This window comes from Leptonychotes weddellii, chromosome 7, assembly GCF_054177405.1.
Source record: "Leptonychotes weddellii isolate Sample4059 chromosome 7, ASM5417740v2, whole genome shotgun sequence".
Lineage (NCBI taxonomy): Eukaryota > Metazoa > Chordata > Mammalia > Carnivora > Phocidae > Leptonychotes > Leptonychotes weddellii.
In genome coordinates, this window is record NC_138375.1 from 82,250,064 (window position 1) to 82,270,516 (window position 20,453).

General features: G+C 33.8%; 1 long non-coding RNA gene across 1 annotated transcript in view; it reads left to right on the forward strand.

Annotated features, from left to right (window-relative positions):
• The first annotated feature begins 468 nt into the window (after nucleotides 1-468).
• The window catches only part of LOC145722484 (uncharacterized), a 377,440-nt gene continuing 357,455 nt past the window's right edge, over nucleotides 469-20,453 (forward strand). The window contains exon 1 of the long non-coding RNA XR_014146787.1: nucleotides 469-862. This is a non-coding gene — a long non-coding RNA (uncharacterized LOC145722484). The remainder of the gene's footprint in view (nucleotides 863-20,453) is intronic.

Genomic DNA, 20,453 nt, shown 5'->3' on the forward strand with positions numbered 1-20,453 from the left:
AAAGTTAAATACTTTTAAAAAGTTTTACTTTAGTCTTTTTGGTGGAAAGACATAATAAATATATGACAAAACAGCCTAACTTCCAGAAGATATGCTATGTATGTTCACTGAGTTTTTGTGCAAGTTGAGTTAATGTTATATTTAACTTAGTGAATTAACTCCAGAGATTATAATTAATATTTTTTCAAGAGAAGTTTTGTTTATGTCTAAACATTTACTCGTGTCTAGGACAATTTCAAGTACGTGACTAAATACTTCATCAAAACCTTTAGAAGGACAATTTGCATAATTATTAATATGAGACCTAACTTTAGTAACATCTTGCTAAATGATATTTTTGCTAACATTTTAATAATATCTTACCAAATAACTTGGTAAAATAACATCTTCCTAAACAGAACAAAACTAGAGAATTATTTTCTTCATATTCTATTGCATAGGCCATTGAAAATGCCTTTAGGAAATGAGATATTCCAGAGGAAAAAAAAACAAACACATTTTCTACATAATTGAGTGTTATCTCTGAGTGTCAGTTTTTACTAACTAAAAAACATATGTGTGTGTGCCTGTATTCTTTCTTCTTAAAGTTACACATTGAATACAAGTACTTTCCTCTTGATAAGTCAAATAATAAAACAGTAAAGGATTTTATAATTTTAAAATGGGCATTTTAAATTCTCAATTGCTAACAGGGAGAAGAGAGAAAATCAACTCCCCAAAAATGTCACAATGTTTTTGAGTGGAAAGCGTGATGGAACTCAGCAGAATGGCAAATCGAAATCTAAATGCCAGTGGGAGAGGATACCGGTGAGAAACAAGACAGTTCACACCACAGAAACCCAAAGATACTGGGGAATTAAAGGTAGGAACAATCCAGTGAAATCATTAAAAAAAAAAAAAAAGTTAGACTTCCAGTATTATTTTAGTTATGTAACATTCTTGGAAGGTGTCATTGCCTTGTAAGTAGAAGCTGAGTAAAGCGAAAATCAAAGACTTTCATGGATCCATCATAGAGCTGACTTTGAAGGAAAAAACCATGACCCTGAATTCTGGAGATACAGGCTCATCTGGAGACAAGGGAAACAAAAGCAAAAAGAACTATTGGGACTCCATCAAGATAATCTGCACAGCAAAGGAAACAATCAGCTAAACTAAATGGCAACAAGTAGAATGGGAGAAGATATTTGCAAATGACATATCTGTTAAAAGGTTAGTATCCGGGGCGCCTGGGTGGCTCAGTCGTTACGCATCTGCCTTCGGCTCAGGTCATGATCCCGGGGTCCTGGGATCGAGCCCCGCATCGAGCCCCGCATCGAGCCCCGCATCGAGCCCCGCATCGAGCTCCCTGCTCAGCAGGAAGCCTGCTTCTCCCTCTCCCACTCCCCCTGCTTGTGTTCCCTCTCTCGCTGTGTCTCTCTCTGTCAAATAAATGAATAAAATCTTTAAAAAAAAAAAAAAAAGTTAGTATCCAAAGTCTATACTCAAACTAAATACCTAAAAAACAAATAATCCAGTTCAGAAATGGGCAGAAGACATGAATAGACATTTATCCAAAGAAGACATAGAGATGGCCAACAAACACATGAAAAGACGCTCAACAAAACTCTGCATCAGGGAAGTACAAATTAAAACTATAATGAGACATCACCTCACATCTGTCAGAATGGCTAAAATTAACAACACAGGAAACAACAGATGTTGGTGAGGATGCAGAGAAAGGGGAACCCTCTTACACTGTTGGTGGGAATGCAAGCTGGTGCAGCAACTCTGGAAAACAGTATAGAGGCTCCTCAAAAAGCTATAACTTTTATTTTTAAAAAAGGTTGTTCCATTTTGGAAAACTGTTCACAACAGGAAAATAAAAATATAATGTACTGAGCTAGATTTAACAAAAGAAATGCCCTGAAATCTAAAGTATCCTGAACTTATATTAAAGTGGTTACAAATTTCATGGATCAGCTTTCTCAGAATCCAGAGGGCCCGATGTTGATATACCACTAGGCAATAAAACACTGACATGATTGCTTTGGTTAAACTGTTGTAGAAAATTACAGAGTAAACTCTCCAGTGCTATTGGTGGTTAGAAACACGGAGGTCAGTATCTGTACAATATATTCAAATGGAGGAAAAATATTACAACTTCATAAATAAAGCAAATCATATTCCATCTCTTTCTATAGAACTACAGGATAGAATTATAACTTTATCAATATTCACAATAAGTATGAATGGGAATAAATTCTGATTTTTTGAACCCAAGAATATGTAGTTTTATTAATTTGCATATTACAGGGACCTTAATAAAGATTTTAGATACAAACTCAAGAATCTGAATTTTCAAACATGAAATTTGTATTCAAAGCAAATACATAAAAACAAAGAATAGCTCCTTGCACCAAAGCCTGGTATATTAACAAGCCCAAGGAAAGTGTTGTAATAAAAACACAAGTTTATGTTTATTTTTTTGTTTTTTTGTCTATAAAATGTGCCCAATAGTGGTAGTTCCCCTACCTACATAAAAACTAGAAAATAACCCATCACTTTTCTGCTCAAACTTAGATATTAGGCAGAACAGTGAGTATATTAATTTCAGAACTGCAGCTTCAATTCAGTCTCTAAACATACAAGCTCCAACTGCAGGGCTGTGTGTGGGTGAGAGAGACAGAGACAGAGACAGAAACAGAGAGACAGAATATCTTCTTTCTTCTTTCCCAGGCTGAGGCATACTGAGATCTGACTGCTTTTTGTGGATGAGGTAGCGTAGTCCTTTATACTTCTCTTCCCCACCTAGCATTTTTCCTTTCCTTACTTGTCAATTAAAATTGCGTAATTTTACTACAGTGGTCCCTGGGTGAGTGATGTTTAGAATAACACATAGTCTTATTCACTGAGTGTGTACTTGTCACCCAGGTGTGCAAATGTACTTTCTTATGTGGATGCCTTCTACTGGGGCCCTCCAGTTGAAACTTGCATGATCTTGGTGATGCCACCCCACTCTCAGCTCTGCAGTCTGACACCACCATTCAACAGAGACACTCTTATGAGTACTTTAATCTTTCCAGTAGGTCATTTAGGTAAGATTTGAAACAGTATCAAAATAGTTTCTCTCATGTATGGTCCATATTTGCCCTTGGGAAACCATAGGTCTCTTTTCTTACTTGCCATTCAGATGGAAGTATAGCTACTTTCTAGATACAACAAGAACTCAGCTTTCTTTTCTTTTCTTTTCTTTTAAGATTTTATTTATTTATTTTATAGTGAGAGTGAGAGAACACAGGCAGGGGAAACAGTAGAGGGAGGGGGAGAAGCAGGCTCCCTGCCGAGCAGGGACCCCAATGCAGGGCTCGATCCCAGGATCCTGAGATCATGACTTGAGCTGAAGGCAGATGCTTAACCATCTGAGCCACCCAGGTGCCCCATCAGCTTTGTTTTCTAAGCAGCTTTCCAGACCATCTCTGCTGCCCCACAAATGACCTGAGATGGAAGTCAGATACTAGATCACTGATATTCCTAAGATATAGGGAACACATAACAAGTTCTCTCAGTGGTACCACTGAGGCTTGAGGAAAGTGGTTAAACATTTGCTATCCTGGCCCTCCTAGATTTAAGGGGATAAGACTCATTACAACTTCGTCATTAGAAATACACTGACAACATTTCTCTTTTTTTTACCTGGATATCTGATATCCTGGATATGAATGAAAGGGTGAAGAAGTGTGAAACCAGTTTTTGTCAACATATTTCCATCTTCTAACTAAATTGTGAATTTCAGTCTGTTTTATCATGATGCTTCAGGTGAAACCTTCAATTTACTACTTTGTCTACACATTTTGTTCCCTGTTCCAGATATATCTTATATTCAGTATCTCATTTAGGTCTCACAATAATTCCGTAGAAAATGTTTTCTAATTATTTCCATTTTAAAACTGAAGAAATTGAAAATTAGAAAGATCAAGTAGCTTACCTAAAGACAAAGGCAGTAAGTAGTGGAGAGGGTTAGATACATAGTGTTTGCATCTTTCTTTCTTTCTTTTTTTTGCATCTTTCCAAAGCCTGTACTGTTCTCTGTTGTCCTATGCCAGAGACTTAGAAAGTCAAAGAATATGTGTACCTGTGTGTTTGAAATCATGGGTAGTCACAACATGTCTTTTTGTTTGTTTGTTTGTTTTAATGGAAGAAACAAAGGTGTGGATGATAAAAGTTCTGACCTAGGAAAAGAAAGATATTTTATTGTCCTCTGTCTGTCCCAAGAGGCAAAATGCCACCATATACAATTGGTTAAATGCATTGCATAACTGATTACCTGTCCTCACAGAAACATAAATATTTACATTAATTTAGATGTAGGTTTTAATAGAACTGAATATTCTACCTATTTAAATTTGTACTGTGCAAATTCAAATCCTCACATGACTGTCCTTTGTAGTTTTGTATAAACTTTGTAGTTTAGTTTTGGATGTGGATTCTGAGTATTTACTCTGAAATATCTAAGTGAAACAAGGGAGGAATTCTTCACTGAAATCCAGGTAGGTTTATAAATGGAGTGATAATTACCACAAACTTGTATTCCCATTGTAAGCAGTAGCCACATTTCTGATAATTGTCAGAGTAGGAGCTTGAATTTACTGTGGATTGAGTTTATTTGCAAGAAATTGTAGTTAACAACCATGCATAAAATTATGTAGCTTATCCACCTAGCATTATAAGCAAAATTTATGCCATAATTACAGTATACTGTCAAAGGATCATATATGGAAAATTATGTTTATACATTTTTATGAATGTATAAACCTTTCCACCTTTTATGAAGTATATTTTAATGGGATGCTGTCAGCATATATTGAATAACATGGTAAAAAGAAATAGCCCAATACATTATTTATTAATAGAGTTAATCATAATCTTGTTCATGATATCATCATATAGTGGCCTTTTATCTTAAAAGTTGTATGTCTTATGTATACATATATTTAAGCTGTTGATTAGAAACACTTTTTGGCAGGTGATAAAACCTTGAAGATTTTTTTTTTCATTTTATACTTTGCAAGAAGATTAAGTTAATGTTATGGACTTGGGAATGTGCCTTTTAGTCTCTACTCCCTGTTTTGCTTTGTCTCGTCTTTTTGTGTTTTTGCCCACATATTAATTACGTAAGCTATCTTCATATATCCTTTTAAATAATTCCTTTGATTATGGCTGGCTTGAGCAAACAAGGCAAACAAACTTAGGGTTATAATATATGACTTTGAAAGCAAGTTTTATTGGTTGCAATTATTCCAAAAGATAGCTCACCCAAGGGTGGTTTAGAAACAAACAGACACCTCAGGGAAGAACCAGAAGAAACACTTGTTCTATAACTGGTCACTTGAGTAGTACACCTTTCATAACACAGTAGAGGAGGTTAAGCAGAAAGTTATTCAGGGAATATTTTAAACATACTAAAATATTTAGCAATGCATTCTTTACTTTGATAACCTTTGATTCTTTATATTTTTATACCTCACAGGAACATATTTATATTATATATTTAGAAAAAATATTTAATTATATTTCACACAAACTATTTCAGGGAACTGCATAGCAATGTAAGATACCCATAAATCAAGGGCAAATGCCATTTTGCTTTTCAGAATGGAATCTTCCCTGAGGTTATTTAGACTTAAGAAAGGTAATACACATAAGGACATGTGTTCTGTTACAAGATTTTTCTTGAATCCATTTTCTTTTTTTTCCTTTCTTATTTTACTGGTGTCATTAAAATGTGCTTAATGATTGGATAAATGAACGGTTTCTTCCAGAGTCTAAACTGTTCTTATTATGGAGATTACAAAATGGATTGTATAGATGAGTTCTATTAGAGTAATCTATGAAGAAGGATGGATGGATAGATTCATCCATAGTACTCTTCAAGGGGACATAGTAAAATAATAAATGACAAGTAATGATCATTTCCATTTCCATGATTATGTAAATGCTTCCCAGGAGAACATTTATTGTGAATACTGTCATTGAAATCACCCTTCCTTCTGTTGACTAGAGCTCAGTGCCTTTGAACACCTGATTACTAAGCACTTCATAAGATGTAGCATGTGATGCTATCAGTCAGCACTGCCAAAGAAATGTCACTGTGAAATTCCTTTGTTGTGAGCAATATTTTAAAGCAAATATTCAAACACCTCTATAAGGTGTACTGAGCTTTTTCAGCATCATAAGTAGCAGTGACTCTTACAACAAATCCAAACATTATTGTTCTTTGAATCATGTTAATGGGTATTTAAAGCATTGCTCAGCATGAGGTTATTTCAGTTAATGATACAAACGGGTTTACAGAATCATTTGTGTCATACACACATAGGAAACACCAAGAAATATGTTCCTATTTGAACAACACTTTATATAATCTTTGATGACGTGATTTTGAATTATGCAATCATATTCTTTTTCTTGGGTGTGGTTATCTGTATTTCCAAAAATTTATCCTGCTATGAGAATGTTTATTAGATCTAATGAATACTTACAACTTTATAAATTTCAATTCTATGATAATTTACTTTCTTGATTTTTTATAGTTTTGTATATCAAAAAATCGAGTGAACACTATTATAAAACATTCTGCTCAGTTAGCCATTTAAAATGGTTAGGTGTTCGGGGCACCTGGGTGGCTCAGATGGTTGAGCGTCTGCCTTCGGCTCAGGTCATGATCCCGGGGTCCTGGGATCGAGCCCCGCATCGGGCTCCCTGCTTGGCGAGGAGCCTGCTTCTCCCTCTCCCTCTACTGTTCTCCCTGTTTGTGCTCTCTTGCTCTCTCTGTCAAATGAATAAATAAAATCTTTAAAAAAATAAAAAATAAAAAAAAAATAAAATGGTTAGGTGTTCAAAACTAAAAATGGCCTTAGTGTCTGAAATACTTTAACTATATTTAGTCAACCAGTCTAATTATGCATCTATTTTGTGCCAGACACCCTAGAGGAACTGTGAAGCAAACAAACCCAAAGTAGAGAATATGGGAATTCTTTTTGCTGGGCTTTTAATTAATGTGACAGAAAATAGTTTGTAAGGATTTAAAAAGCAGCTCTAAAAGAATAAGTAAACAAGAAGTGAGAGTGTGGCATGGAGTTTTATCCAAAAGTAGAAATAAAGTTAAACATAGATAGTTGTATGTTTTATGAGACAATATGTGCTGTTAGCCTGGCTAGTATATTGTTGGAGAAGAATAGAGAGAGATCATTCTGTGTGAGGTATATGGAATTAGCAATTTAGAGCTTTCAGGGTGGTCTTACCCATGTGAAACCAGAGAGTAAGGTGTTCTGATGAAAATGGAGAGACTGTGATGAAAAGATAAAAGAGAGGTAGAATTGGTAGACAGGCCGTTTAATGGAAGGAGATACAAGACAATGCATAGTGGAAGAGTGATACTGAGAATCATTTCGCCAGTTATTCTGCTCAAAAGCATAATAGTCGTAAGTGCAGATATGTGCATAACCTTTAATATATGCCTGACACTTTTCTATGATGTTTGCAAATATCAACTTTAGTCCTCACAAAAAACAACAACAAAAAGTGTGAGGTAGACGTTATTATTGTTTCCATCTTAAAAATGAGGTACCTTGACTAACATCACAAAGCTACTGGGAGGGGGCTGGAATTTAAAACCAGGCATTATTGCTATGTTACTTCTTTTCACTGGGACCATTTTTCAAATAACTGCTGACATGATGTTTGATCAAGTCATCACTGTGTACCATGCACCATCACTGTATGTAATAAAAAAGTATCCGTCCAGTCATGTGTGAAAATTATCTTCAGTCATTCATTTTGAGACAACCTGAGAGTGCATGTTATGCTGAATGTTGGTGATAGAATGAAGTAATATGAAATATTTATAGTCACCTCTAATTACTGTTAAATATATTTTGTCCAAAGTCTTAGTATCTTCATTTTTCCTGTTCTAGACTTTTTTTTAAAATTTATTTATTAATTAAATTAATTGAATATTTAATGAGCATCTCTGTTCCAAGTACTATATAAAGCACCAAGAAACACTAAATAAGTTTGTTTGGTTGCCACAGAAGATTACAATCTACGTTTATAATATCCTATCCCCAGTTCACCTGGTACCTAGTGAACTCTTCGTGTCTTTCCACTGGGTTTTTAAATCAGCTTTCTGTAAAGAAATTGAAACAGATTAACACTGAGGTATTCTGACATTTAGGTAGTGATGTCTCACAGACTCAAATGGGCTCAAATGTTTAAGATATACGGTAAAGTTGTAGGAGTCATCCAGAACATGAAAACACGTTTATGATAAAAAGATTTCCAAAGAATTCAAAAACTGACCTCAAAGAGTGGTGCCTGATATATAAGTAAAGAATGTCCAGATAGTTGTGGTGGTTGCTATATTACAGATGAACAGATTTGGATTGATTCTCACCCAAATTTGTAACACACATATACCAGTGGTCTATACATTTTTTTTCCATTCCTTTTATCCTCAGTCACTAAGACTACATCCTCACATTCTCTAATAAACTGTTGTATAATAAGTTTACTCTCTTTGTCCATTTGGGATGCTATAACAAAGTACAGCTATTCAGTTCTTACATTCTTTTTCTGCATTAATTGATATACTCATATGGTTTTTATATCTCTAGCTTGTTGATAAAATAGACTGCATTGACTTTCAAATGTTGAATCATTCCTGCATTTCTGGAATAAATTCAACTTGCTAATGGTGTATACTTATTTTTATAAATTTTGAGATTTTGTTTTCTCTTTTTTTTGTTAGGAGTTTTGCATCTAAGTTAATGGAGATACTGATCTGCAATTTTCTTTCTTTCTTTTTGCATTTGTTTTTAAGATCCATGTGCTCCTTCAAGTTATTTGTTTCTTTCTGGGGTATATTGGGCTATGGAGGGCTCATCACCCTCAAGTAGGGCATGCTCTTTGGGAATTTTATGTCCTCAGGTGTTTGTGCAAAATGACAGTCTAAACTGGAAGGGTCCCATATTTCTGACACAAGACATTGTTACCTGAAGCACACTGCTAGGAAAACCGTCTGCTCTGCATTCTGTGTCCCCATAGCTGGCACACGTGTACATGCCCTAGAAGAAAGCTGGTAACTTGTCATTAACTATGGTGAGGATAGCTAATGCTGCCATCCAAGCTTTTCAGTACCAACAAGACTCACTAAACTTATGAGCCAAGTTGGAGATGGACAACCAAACAGCTTTTAGTTATCTGCTGGCAAAACAGAGTAACATTTGTGTTATTGCCAAAATATTGTTATATATATATGTGTGTGTAATTCAGGGAAAGTGGAGAAAAATCTATGTTCAAATGGAATGGTTGTCAGCTATACACTGCAGTCCCTGCTAGACTCATTATTAGACTTCTTTAGGTGGCTCAGCCCTGGCACTTGGGGTTTCTGGTTGAATAGTATCTTCCAGGGAGGATTAGGCATTCTTCTGTGTCTGGCTTTCCTATTGACCTGGTAAAGCACTGTGTCAAAATGAGACAGGCTCCATGAACAAATCACATGCATACAGGTTATTCAGGGGCCCTATTGGACTTGACTGCATCTCTAAATTTGAGGTGGGCAGTGGTCCTATCAGATTTTCTATACTTTATCCACTGCTTTAGTGGCCAACTGAGGGGTGAGGGGTGGACTGTTGGTAAAGGCAGTCTCATGCACATAGTCTTTTGACTCCTGCTCAGCTGTATAATAGTGGTCCTTGGGTTTAGAACAGGTCCTTACCAAAAGATAACACACACATCCTGTGTCGGGCTTATCAAATATCTTCCCCTGTTTCAGACACAATGAGCACTATTTTATCTCTGCTTAAAGCTTGTGTGTCATATGGCACCTGGCCAACCACTATGTTAATGTCTATTTTCTATGAGGAGGAGACAAGATTTCTTCCACTGCAGCATAAAAGGGCTACAAGTAGGAGAGACTCTGGCCAAGAGTGGCCGACACACCCTTACTGAAGCTGATTCGGTTCTATCTCTTCTCTATGTAAGTAAAGCATTGTTCCATCCTTTGTTTGACTGTGTTATGTTTTCCTGGGAGACTCGGGTACCAATATGCAGTGAGCAGAAGTGTTTAGAGTCCTCCCCCTGGTTTTAGTAATCAGTACACAGTACCCTTGGGATTAAGTGGTACACAGTACTCTGCTCAACAATAACTTATATAGTTGTCTGTCTCCCCATCTAGAATGTAAGTTTCATGAGAGCAAAGGCAAGATCATTTTAAATTGATAGTTTTCAGCTTGCTTGATAATGGTTACACGATGCCTGGCATAGAGTAAACACTTAAATATTTTTCATTAAATAAATGAAAAAAGATATTTGTTTTCTGTAAAATCTAGATTTTTTAAAAAAAATCTGCTATTGTTTGATTGTTCTTTTGTTTAAAAAAAAAATTGAGCCTAACTGAAAAATCAATGGCAAATATTCTCTCACTTTTTGTTGACTGTAATGAATTATTTTACATACTTAAGTTAGAGTTAAAATTAAATTCTCCATTTTATTTTATTTACTTTTTTTTTTAATTATTCATTTATTTGAGAGAGTGCACACACATGAACGCATGGGAGAGAGAGAGAGCAGGAACAGGGGAAGAAGCAGACTCTCCGCTGAACAGGGAGCCCTGACACGGAGCTCAGTCCCAGACGCTTAACTGACCGAGCCACCCAGGGGCCCCTAAATTCTCCATCTTAGTTAGCACAATTTGATCTCTGTATTATCATTATTATTTTAAATTGTATTAGTTTTCAATCATTATGTATATTTATATCTCTATAATAAGTTTTACTTTAGCAGCTATTTTTTTCACTTTGGCCTTTGTTGTTTTTAGCATTTCCCCTTGTTTTCATTCTGGTTGTATATTTTTCTAACAATGCCCTATTATGAAACTATATAAGAAGTTATCCTAAAATGTCTCCTGTACTTCAGGAGGGTTTTACACTGTGGAGTTTTTTCTCTTTGAATTACATTTTCTTTTATTCTTAGAACCCAGGATGACTGTCTCTTCATATCATTTTCTAGAAAGAGATTTTTGTTGTTGTTGTTGTTAAGAATTGACTTAAACACAAACAGGGATTGATTTTGCTTTCTCATAAGTTAGTATAAACCCACAATTTCTAGAAGGGATATCCAAAAGGAAAGGGAAAATAATTTAAAAGTCTAGTAATCTCTAGGGTATTATTTAGGAATCTAATATGCTCTTGGATATGTAGATGAGTAATTTCCTATAAACTGACATCAGTAGAAATCTCAGGCAAAGGAACCCAACAATTACTGGTTCTTTTCAAGATATTGTCATTCATACCAGAAAAATATTATAGGGCCTTTCTACACAATATGTAACATCTCGCTGCAGAAACTTTAATAATTCTAAGTGTTTAACTTCATAATTAGTCCTTCAGACAGTGCTTTCTACCAGAACTACAGATTTTGCACGTTTTGTACTCAGGATATTTCAGTCTCCCATAACCGATACATATTTACTTGCAAAATAATGTGTACTCTTCAAGAGTATATTTTCTCAAATTTTGTCTTGGGTAGATTTATTTGTTTTGTGCATGTGTGTATGTATGTGTGTGTGCATGCATGCACGTATGCATGAGCTGCACCACCTAAAACAAGAACTTCTAATTCTCTCTCTGTAATCTACAAAAGTAACTCTAGTAATTCTCACTTATGATATATTTTAAGGTATAATAAAGTATCATATCACATTTTTAATAGAAATGGATCATATCAACTTTGTTTCTGAGCCTGAGAATAATTTTACTTCAGAAATTATTACAAAATATGACAGAAATCTATCCACATCTTCTAGATATAGGAAAAATTTCTAATGTGACTAATTTTCCTCTCTTACTTTTTTCAGCCTTTTCTTCCTTTCTCTCTATTGTCATGAATTTGAAAGCATTTAAAACCTCTAGATAATAATGTAGGTCACCTAATACTTAAGGGAAAATCATATTGAAATGAAGTGATAAAAACTCTTGGCCTTTCTTTCCCATTTACTGCCACAGCTGTTACTGGAATAGAAACAGGCAACTGTCACACAATTTTTTTTTACATCTCAACATAAGCTATTTCTCAAATAATAAGAAATGTTGTAGGACACCTGAGTGACTCAGTCAGTTAAGCGTCTGCCTTCAGCTCAGGTCATGATCTCAGGGTCCTGGGATCGAGTCCCACATAAGGCTCCCTGCTCAGTGGGGAGTCTGCTTCTCCCTCTACCTCTCCCCCCTGCTCATGATCTCTCTCTCTCAAATAAATAAAATCGTAAAAAAAATAAGAAATGTCATAATGAGATTATAATAATTCACTCTATGTAAGGGATATGTTTAATATAAGGGAAAATGATAATTTTATATGTTTCCCACCAACAAACTTTTCAAGGTCAATATAGAGCAAATTTGTCTATTGAAATTGAAATACTATATTTCAGTGTGAATTGCACAATAGAGACAATAATATGTTTGATCATTTTGTTTACTGCTATTGATACTAAATTTGTCTATTTTGGCCTTTTGAATTTTAAACTGGAGTCATTTTACCTAATTATAGATTGCCACTAATTTCAGTGATAATTTCCCGTGAGAACATGAAATCCTCAAAACCAAATTCTAAAAAAAAAAAAAGTCTTTTTCTCATTAAAATGCAACTGTCTTTTTTATGCTATAACTGTATATAGAGTGTATGTAGACTGCATATAACTGTATGCAGACTGTTAGGAAACAAAATAGATTATGAATCAAATTGCAGCTTTAACCTCTATTTAAATTACCCTTGGTCTCTCTGTCCCTTGCTACATGTCTGGATATGATACATTTTTATCTATTATTATAAACTATAAAATCTATAAAAACTATAATATATAATTAAATATTGTGTATTATATATATAACTAGTATCAGGAGGCATCATGTAAGAGTGGTGTCAAGAACAACTCCTCCTGAATGGTCCAGGAACAGTTATTCTAAATCCCACTGGAAATTCTGTGAAATGGCAAGTAATAAAATGGCAATATTTGCTTCTGCAATTGGTCCTCAGTAAGGTAAGGATATTCATTAAATTTCCCAAGTCATCAGATTACTGTATAGACGTTATTTCCTAAATAATCCCTAAAACTTCCTCTGTCCCATATGCATGTGCATAACTAAATGGGTCTTATGCTGAATGTGACTCAAGAAGTAGGAATAACAACTAATATTATTTGCTTTTAATTTTCTTTTTATTTTGATCAGATTTCTTTCTGTATTTATTAGATTTTTTAGACTGTGCATGTGAGTTAATTTGATTAGAAATTAGAGAAATTTCATACAAGTACTTTAATGAGCTTACGTTCATGGAGTGCCATTTCTGGTTCCAAAAAATCATCATGTAAGCAAAGTGTTCCACTTTGCAATTGGCAGCCCCCCTTTTTTTTCAGAAAGAACATTTGATTAATAATTGTTAAAACGTTAATTAGATGGTTATAAACCTCCATTCTATATTATTATGTTCCAGCTTTGTGGCTCAAAATCTACAATAGCCATACTGATATCTATGTTTCCTATAATTTCTTAAAGCTTTATTCAACTTGTTTGGATTTCCTGAGGTGTGATCAACCATTAGGTCCTGAGGTGTGATCAACCATAAGGTCCTAGAATCACTCAAAATAATGAACTACATCCTTTCAAATTGTAATATTACCATTCATTCAAGATCTTATGTGAATATGAACAAATGCGTAATTTTCTGAGGCTGGATTTTCATGTGTTTGTAGATATTTTAAATTTTTTATGTTACATTTCCTTAAAAGTCATGTTAAGGTTAAAAGTCTCCTCCTAACACACTGGTATCAAAATTAGAATAAGCAGGTTACAGAAGAGAAGCAAGTTTATGGCAGAAGTGAGTTTGTTTGTCTGAATAACATCCATTTTGAGATGTCCAGTGGACAGATGGGACAACATAAAAATATACAATGACTATGAATGTAGTGGACCTCAGTTATTTAAAAAAAGTGCTTTTCTATTTAATGAAAAGTTTTTGTGGAACAAAATATTTAAGATGTATTCATTATGAAAATAATTTACAAAAGTAGTGTGAATTTATAAATAGTTTGGAGTAAACATGTTAATTCTGAAGAAAATGGTTTTATTTTAAAAAATTAAGAGAAAAAATTTTTTAATATTTTATTTATTTGTCAGAAAGAGAGAGAGAGCACAAGCAGGGGAAGTGGCAGGCAGAGGGAGAGGGAGAAGCAGGCTCCCCACTGAGCAAGGAGCCCAATGCAGGACTCAATCCCAGGACCCTGGGATCATGACCTGAGCCCAAAGCAGATGCTTAACTGGCTGAGCCACCCAGGCATCCCTAAGAGAAAAATTAACACAACTTTTTTTTCATGTTAAAACATACACAGGGATGTTAACAAATTGGGATTCGGACAGTAGGTTTTAAGGATGTATGGAGAAGAAATAAAAAGGGGAGCGCAACATACCAGAAGGAGAAGGAAACATATGTATGTTTAAATAAGGGCTAGTAGTTACCTTTTCTAATTAAGATACTGGTACCAATTTCAGAAATTTTAAACTATCCTGATGTGTAATTTAAAGAGCAAAAATATAAAATTAGCAGCATCAGCTACTGTTACATATGATTATTGAGATTTTATGTTTGTAGTGAAACAAATGAAATACATTAAAAAGTATCATTATAGACGAAGCAACAAGGTATTTCTAATCTATGTCCATGCTTTGGCTAATTTCCTCAATAGTTCCCCATAGTTATTACTCTTTATTCTCTATATGTAATAGAGACATAACTCTTAATTCACTCAGATATTCAATAGTAGAATATAAAGGAAAGAAAGGCAATTTGAATTGTGCCAGTTTTGTAGAGATAAAAGAGATCTTAAAATCAGGAAAGAAGAAAACAGCATTAGAAATAGTGACTTAATTTTCAATCTCATCTTCTACAGAAAAGTAACATCTGCAGTTTATCATTAAGGCAAACATACATCTTTGAAGAGGATTCTGGGGGTATTTATGTTTAATTGGAAACAGACTTAATTTTTTTGTGATAATCATTTGCCATATTATATCACTTCATTTTAATACATTATCATGTTGTTAATAAGCAATTCCAAAGAAGAATGCAATATATGCAATAGAGACATCTTAATTTTTATTTTACATAAAGACTAACCAATGCAATGGTTATGTTTTCCCATTTTTTTTATTAATGTGAAAACAATTCTATCATCCTCATGAAGGTATTCATCACATAATTTTATCCATCAGGAATATCCAAATTTGGAAAATGTAAAAGTCAATGTTAATTATGTTACAATTATACCTCTAATTTAAAAAATATCAAGTAGCTCATGGTTATTCATGGTTTCAACTATTCTGACATTATTTTTTGAGAATTCTATGGCATTCCTTCATCTAAATGGACAAGTTTATGTATGAAATCCATGTGACTTCTGTGAGTGTGGAGGTTTTTAAACACCAGTGCATCCTGCCCCATCTATAAATATAATTGTATTCTTCCATTTGTAAGCTAGGTTTTACTCAAAATATACTCTATGCTTTAAGGATAAGCATTCAGAGTCAGGCTGGGCAAAGTAAATGGAATATGGCCAAACCAGTCTTGTTTTGCAGGATCAAGATAAGGCATATGATCTTAAAAAAAAAAAAAAAAAAAAAAAAACCTACTAAGAGAGAACAAAAAATGCACAACAGTCATATCTATAAAACAAAACAAAATGAAACACCAAAAAAAATCTCTGATACAAAATCTCTAGCAGTGCTGACAGAAGGCTTTTCTCTCCTGAAGCAGGTCAGTAAAGATTGGAGGAGGTGACTGCTTTTTCAAATGGGAAGATAACAACACAAGACATCAAGGAACCTGAAAAATAAAGGGAATGTGAGACCACTACAGGAACACAATAATTTTCCAGTTCCTGACCCCAGAGAAATGGGTATCTACAAATCACTTGGCAAATAAGTCAAAATAATTGTTTTAAGAAAATTTATCCAGCTACAAGAGAATAAAGATGGTTTAATAGAATTAGGAAAACAATACATGAACAAAGTGAATTTAACAGAGACATAGAAAAAAATAATAACAAGAAAGAAATGAAAACTAAAAAAGAGATCAAACAAAACTTCTGGGGCTGAAGAATAAAATAAATGGAATGGAGGGAAAAGAAAAAAAAATTACTAGACAGCATTAATATCAAACTTAATCAAGCAGAAGAAGGAATATGTGAACTTGAAGACATGTCATTTGAAATTATCCAGTCTTGGAAAACAAGGGAAAAAGAATGAAAATAGTAAAGAAAGCCTACATGAAGTATGGGATGGTATCAAATGGAACAATTTTTGTACTCTTGAAGTACCAAGAGAAGAGAAGGTGAAAAAGGGCAGAAAGGTTATTAAAGAACTAATGGCTCAGAAGTGTTCAAACCTGTTACCAAAGCTCATATATTCTCAAAAGATTCAGCTCAAAGAGATCTTCTGTGAGACACATTTTAATTAAACTGTCTAAAATCAGAGACAAAGGGATAATTTTAAAAGTATCAAGAAAAAAATCCCCACAAAAAAGGGAATCTTATAAGGCGATTATGAGAGTTCTCCCCAGAAACCTTGCAGGCCAGTATAGAATAGGAAACTGTATTCAAATACTGAAAGGAAAATAACAACAACAGCAACAACAAAGAAATGAACAAAAAAACTCTGCCAACCAAGAATACCTTACCTGGCAAAGCTGTCCTGCAGCAATGATCTGAATACTGGAAAGTATAAAACATTATAAAAGAAGTTGAAGAAGACACAAATAAATGGAAAAATATCCTGTGTTCATGGATTGGAAGAATTAATATTTTTTAAACATTTTAAACATTTTTTAAATGTTCCTACTAAAGTTTTTATAGATTCAATGCAATCTCTATCAAAATTCCAATGGAATTTTTCACAGAAATAGGAAAAAAAAAAAACCTTAATGCCATGAAACCACAAAAGACTCCAAAAAGCCAAAGCAGTCTTCAGCAAGAAAGGCAAAGGTGGAGACATCACTCTTCCTGATTTAAAGTCTATTGCAAAGCTATAGTAATCAAAACAGGATGTTATTGGCATCGAACAGAGATATAGATCAATAGAACAGAACAGGGAGCCCAGAAATACACCCATGATATATGATCAACTAATTTCCAAAGAACATCAAGAATGAACAATAGGTAAAGGATAGTTTCTTCAATAAGTGGTGTTGGGAAAACTGGATAGCCACATTCAAAAGAGTATAATTGAACTTACTATTTTACACCATACCCAAAAGTCAATGGCTTAAAAAATAAATGTACAATTTGAAATTTAAAAATCCTAGAGGAGAACATAGGGGAAAAAATTCTTGACATTGGTTTTGGTAATTTTTAGATTCAGCACCAAAAGCAAAGAGAGTAAAAGCAAAAATAAATAAGTGGGACTACATCAAACTAAAAAGCTCTGGACCTCAAAAGAACTTATCAACAAAATTAAAAAAAGCAACCTATGGAATGAAGCCATATATCTGATAAGGGGTTAATACCCAAAATATATAAGGTGCTTGTGCAGCTCAATACCAAAAAAACAAATAACTCAATTTAAAAATGGGCCAAGAACTCAAATAGACATTTTTCCAAAGAACACAGTCAATAAATGTATGAAAAGATTGCTTACAATCACTGATTATTAGGGGAATGCAAATCAAAAGCACAATGAGATATTGCCTCATACTTGTTAGGATTTCTATTATCGAAAAGGCAAAAGTTAACAAATGTTAGGATGTAGACAAAAAAGAACCCTTGTACACTGTTAATGGGAATGTAAAATGGCACCGCCATTATGGAAATAATATACAGATTCCTTAAAAAATTAGTAAAAGAACTAACATAATGATCCAGCAATACCATTTCTGTGTTTATATCTGAAGGAAACAAAATAACTGTCTTGAAGAGGTATCTGTATGTCCATTTTAATTGCAGCATTATTTACAATTAATTGTAGAAAAAATCAAAGGATATGGATAAAAGAAAATGTGAATTAGCTACAAATATGTATATATATATATATCCACTTATATGTGGAATCATAAAAAATAAATATATATGTGGATATGTCACTTATTTGTGGAATCATAAAAATAAAATAAAATTCAGACTCATAAAAACAAAAATGGTAGTTGCCAGGGACTATGGGTGGGGGAAATGGGGAGAGGTTGGTGAAAGGGTACAAATTTTTAATTATAAAATGAATAGAATTTGAAAATTTAATGTTCCATGTGACTACAGTTAATAATACTATATTATATAGTAGAAGTTTGCTGAGAGTAGATTATACACACACACACACACACACAGAAGTAACTGTGAGATGATGGGGTGTGTTAATTTGATTGTGAGAATCCTTTTCACAATGTATATGTATATAAAATCATCAGCCTGTATACTTTAAATATACTACAATTTTGTCAATTAAACCTCAGTAAAGCTGGAAAAATAAATTAGGTAATTAAGGAAGTGAAAGTATGATTTCTTTCCAATTTATATATGGAATTCACAGGTAGAATCTGAATTAGTTAGTACATGAGTGGATTTTAAGCAGACATTTATCCCAAGATACAAATAGGTGGATTTTTGGTTAATGTCAGCAAACTTTGTCAGAAGTCACTTTAATGTAAAGTTTTGGAGAGATTTATTTTTAGTTAATTGAGAGCATACAAATCTGTCTGCAGGAGTAGAAAAAAATAAGACTAATATTGGCAAACTATTTCAGGCACATTTTGTGGTGGTGTGTTATTTTAATCTCAAAGAAAACTTGGCATTTAAATCTATATACTGAACTTTGAAATATCCTAAGACTGGAAAATGTAAACAAGAAATGCTTTACCATTCTCAGTTCTACAGTTTTCTTTGAGGGAACTTGATAATTGTAAAAACAATCTACTTCTTTTCTTGATCCAGGAGGCAGTTGTGTGGCATCATCTGGTATCTGTATGCCCCATTGCTCTTTCATCTCTGGGTTCAAATATAATTTTTCTTGCTTACTAGTAGTGTTATGGTGGGCAAATCACTTAACCTCTCCATACTTCAGTTTCCTCCTCTGGAAAATGGATAAATAGTAACAGTCCCACTTCATAAGGTTGTTACTAAAAATTAACAAATGTTAATATTTGCAAAATACTTAGAACAGTATGTGACATTTAGAAGGCACTATACATGTTTATTAAATAAAATTAATATAACACAATTTATATTTAATTAACAGTGAGCATGTTACTAATTTCTCCATATCAGGACAAAGAGATCTAGTAGATTTTTTTAATGGCTGCTTAGTATTCTTTTTTTTTTTTTAAGGCTGCTTAATAGTCTAGAGCATTTCTTTCTTTTTTTTTTTTTTAAGATTTTATTTATTTATTTGAGACAGAGAATGAGAGACAGAGAGCATGAGAGGGAGGAGGGTCAGAGGGAGAAGCAGACTCCCTGCCGAGCAGGGAGCCCGATGCGGGACTCGATCCCGGGACTCCAGGATCATGACCTGAGCCGAAGGCAGTCGCTTAACCAACTGAGCCACCCAGGCGCCCTAGAGTATTTATTTCATGTAATTTATTTAACCATAGTGCTTCTGATGGATATTCAGGTTATTTATGCTTCTTTTATATATAATAATTATAAGAGCTGCTACTATAAGAATCTTTATTCAAATACCTTGGCACAGAGTGAGACTATTTCTGAAATTAGTTTACCACAGAATGTTTAGTTTTAATTTTGATAGTTCCTGCCAAATTGTCCTCTCAGTAAACGGAAGAATTACACGCTGACAAAAAGTGAATAAGACTTCCTATTTTCCCAACTGTTTTAACACTGAAAAAGTATTAATTTTCTCTACTTCAAATTGAACTACGGTGCCTTGCTCTCAATGTGAATACCTTTAGTGCACCAAAAAATACACTATTTCGAACAGGGGTGTAGGGAAGTCTGTTTTAACTATGATACCATAAACCCATATTAGAGTGTGTGTGTTTTTCTGTCTAATACATATTTCTGTTAAAGGTGAAATGTTGCACTGAAAACAAAACACAGGGATGTTTCAAGTTCAGATACAGTATAGAGTAGATGAACATGGGAGAGAGAACAATTTTCTTTCATGAACTCTATAATTTCATTATTTAATTATTTTTAAAGACTGTATAACTCCTCAAAAGGAGTCCCATGGGAATTTTTTGCCATGAGTAAAAACAGTTTTTGTAAGAATTATTGAATATGATGTTTGTTTTGGTTAGACAACAAATACCTGGCAAGACTCCATGCCCTATCTGTCTCTCTCATGTGGAGGCTATTCCTGTATTTATTATACCTGAGTAAACAGGGGTAGGAAAAATATATTTGCAGCACCTTAGAGAACATAGAATATTAG